This window comes from Cavia porcellus, unplaced genomic scaffold (assembly GCF_034190915.1).
Source record: "Cavia porcellus strain 051 isolate PalLab524CR breed Dunkin Hartley unplaced genomic scaffold, mCavPor4.1 scaffold_3, whole genome shotgun sequence".
Lineage (NCBI taxonomy): Eukaryota > Metazoa > Chordata > Mammalia > Rodentia > Caviidae > Cavia > Cavia porcellus.
The window spans coordinates 18,910,940-18,914,802 of record NW_026947486.1 but is presented as its reverse complement, the minus strand read 5'-3'; the positions used below and the strand labels follow the sequence as shown (position 1 = coordinate 18,914,802).

At 36.9% G+C, this 3,863-nt stretch overlaps 1 pseudogene; it reads left to right on the top strand.

The window, feature by feature from the left end:
• The first annotated feature begins 666 nt into the window (after positions 1 to 666).
• On the top strand, positions 667 to 1,978 carry LOC100714074 (T-cell immunomodulatory protein-like; annotated as a pseudogene).
• Positions 1,979 to 3,863: the final 1,885 nt, after the last annotated feature.

Genomic DNA, 3,863 nt, shown 5'->3' with positions numbered 1-3,863 from the left:
AGGCCCAAGCTTCCCACCACCCCAGTCTCTGCAAGTGCCTAGTGGCTATTTATTTTTTACTTAGAGATTATTATAAAAATAAAGTGTGTGTGTGATTTTTTAAGAGTGGATTTTTCACTCAACATAATTCCAGAAAAATCTATGTATTTATCTTGTTCCTTGTTACTGCAGCACATTTCTTCATAGTATGAATGTACCACCACTTGTCTAAACCTTCATCCCTAATGCCCAAAAATATTTGTGTAATTTCCAGGTTAGGGCTGTGAATGGAGGCCTCCAGGCTGCCGCAGAGGTGGGGGGCCAGCTGCCAGGATGGCTGCCAAGTTTGTGAGTGCTGTTGGCTATCAGGAGCTGGCCAGTCTCCCAATCCCCTGGGAAAGTGTATGGTGAAGGTTAAAAGACACTAGTCAAAAGAATTATGTTACAGGGGAGTCTGGGAACATCATAGCTATTATGTCTAAGACCCTGACTTCTGTGAACTGAAACTATTTATTGTGTCCATATCAGAAGGTATGGAGAGGAATAGCTGAAGCAAAAGGCACGACAGGGAGAAATTCATTATGAAAATAGAACAAAGACATTCTGAACAGTAAATCTTTGCTTAATGAGAGAATGGGCAATAACTGCCAATTTCTAAGGTTGGCAGCTGTTGCCCTGGAAATCTCAGTGAGATTTAGTGTCCTCAGCTGTGGCACCACCTTGCCTTCAGAGACATCTCACTGTCACAGGACACTACAGGCCTCTACTATGATCTTTGGCATGCAGAGCTCTGTTTCTGCATGCCAGCCACTAGCTAATCAAGCGAGTCACTTAGGCCTGTGAGGAGAGTCATCATTGTCACATTTTGATAGGGACAAATGGATCATGTACTGCCAGACTGTGAAGAAAAAAAAACTGCCAGAAAAAACCACCATTTATATACTAAGATCTCTAATGAAATTGTGTGTTCCAGTCCTTCAAGATTTTATATTAAGGGCACACTGGGTTCTGTGCATGAAGAACCACCAAATGAAATACCAATTCCAATTAACCTTCATACTTGGGAGTACGGCATGAATGGCTATCCAGACACACTAGCCATACAAAAGAATATATTGGCTGTTTAAAGTCTACTGGGACTTACTGAACTCAGATAAAATCAAAGATGTTGTGGTTGCCACCTCTTTTCACATTTATAAAGACAGAATCTTGGACATTATTGTACTAAGTAGGAGATATACAAAGAATGCCTTTGCCATCGATATACTAAAAAATAACTTTGAAGTAGATACCTGTTTTGTGAAAGTCATTGTTTTTAGTGGTCTGTGTTGCAATGACTATCCTTGTAAGACAATACCTTTCAGAGTAAATCAGTCTGGACCTTATATCATGTATACTGCAGTAGAGTCAAATGGCCATCTGAAGAATGGCTCAGCTGGACAACTAAGCTAATCAGCACGTTTAGCTCACCAGCTACCATACAACGGACTTGGTTTAGGTTGAAGTGTGAACTTTGTTGACCATCTTTATGTCATATGTCTCATACACCAGGAGAGAATTCTATACAAAAACAAGAATGAACTGCAGTTGTTCCAAATTCACAGCTAATTGGCATTCCATACCCCAACAATGCCCCTCAAGCTGGAGTGCCAACTATATCCTCCATCGACAAACACTGATCTGTTTACTGCTATTGTTCTCATTGGTGTCTGTTTTCATCTTGGCAGTAATTGACATACCGGGCTGGCAGAAAAAGAAAGAAGACGCTACAGAAAAACGAGAAGCTCATCCATTTCATTTTGATGCTATGTGAATTGACTTTAATATTACTCACTGGAATGAGTATTCATTCGCATGATTAGTAGAAATAAGCAAATTCTGGCTTATCAAAGAAAATAGGGAACTTTGGATGCTATTTATAAATGTTGTGCCCCTTGGTAATTATTGGAAAATATTAAAATAAATATGGTCTGAATGTCTCACAAGGTCTTTTTCAAAGCAGTTTGTATCAACAGTTTGGGTGCATTCCTTAATAGTTCTGTGCATTTTTCTCCCTTGGTGTAATGTGTTGCATGTACTCTGACACCTATGTATTTATAATCTTATTAGAGTAACGATGATGGAAAAAGGTATGAAAAATGAGCAGTATTCTTTTGTTCCACTTGAATTGGCCTTATTTCTTATTCTGCCAATGAAATGATACTTTTGCAAATGTGTAAGAGAAAAGTGATTCAGCATGTACCTTTATTACAGTAGTTCAGGGGTCTAATGCGTGGCATATGCTACAGGGAGTGAGCACTCAGGTATTGGAATCACAGTAAAACAGACTTGCCTTAAAGTCTTGGTACTACAATTTACACAGTTATTGTTGAATTTGAGTGTTGATGTACCTCTATACATATCAGTTTTTTTTTACACGATGGGGTTTCTATATCTACTTAACTGAGTTATTGTAAAAATTAAATGAGGTGATTTTTGTAAAGTGTTTAGCTTGGTTCTTAGTATGGAATAGGTGCCCAATAAGGAGTAGTTGTCATTACTACTGTTCAGGTGATTTTATTAGACTTCTGCAATTAATTATCAAAATATGTGAAGTTAGTAGAATTTTATTTTTAGGTATAAGAAAATATGCTGTCTGAACAGCTGAAATTCTTAGTGGCTCACGATTTACATGGAAATTACTTCCTCATATTAACTAAAAATTGTACTACTCTCCAAAAATAAATCTACTCTAAAAGATTTCCTTTTTAATTTCTATCATGTAGTAATGAAGAACATTTCTTTCTTTCCTTCCTTCCTTTTCATTTTGGTTTTCTTGAGACAAGGTTTCACTATGCAGTTCAGACTGGCCTTGAATTCACTTTGTAGCCCAGGATGGCCTTGATTGTCCTGCTTCAGCCTCCTGAGTGCTGGGGTTACAGGCATGGGCTACCATGCCGAACAACGTTTAGTTTCTTTCTTTCTTTCTGTTTATTTATTTAGGTATCGGAAATCTAACTCATGACCTCACGCTTACCAGGCATTTGCTGTGCCGCTTGCTGAGCTACGTCTCCAGCTCAGCAATTCATTTCTTTTTTTTTTTTTAATTTTTATTTAAGGAGAAAAGAAAAGAAAGAAAAAAAAAACAGTGAAGGGGTACAAGTTATACAGATTTACAGAATAAAAAAATGCGCAGTAGGAAATCACTAGTTAATGGATTACATATTGCCATCTTAGAAGTAATTGTTCAAGTCACAAAATTAAAGCTTGTAGAGTGGACATTCCAACAATGATACTGCAAACAGTTCTGTTCAATGATCCAATAAAACTCTGTGATATCATTTTCTATCTTATACATTTAAATATACATGCAGTTATATAGTTTAGAGCACTTTCTTTTCCTCTCTTTTGTACAGTGACTATTACACATTTTGGGTTTCATTGCTCCAACGGTTCTTGTTGCTTTTTTGGAAGAGAGTAAAACCAAATGTGACATAACAGAACAGAATCGGTCAAGTCAAAAGGGTGGACATAATAGATAATATAAAAACATAATACAAGGTGATCAACAATGGTTACCATAATGCCTCCCGCTATTTCTAATAGAATTGCCTATATCATTAGTTGTAATACAATTGAACAAAACCGTAAAGAATAAAACCGACAAAACCAAAACATTGGAGATATTGTAGGTCTTCAAAAGTAGATAAAAGTCAACGAGAATGGGCGTTATAATGAATCTCATTATCTTCTCAGCTGATGCCTAAACTTTCGAACCTGATACTATCCAGCAAAACAGAATATAGGAACCTCAGTCAAAAACAAGATGGTGAGAGTAATACAGGGCTTCAAATCGAGATAATAGAAAGTCAAAGTGGGTTACTATATTATATCCTGCTATATTT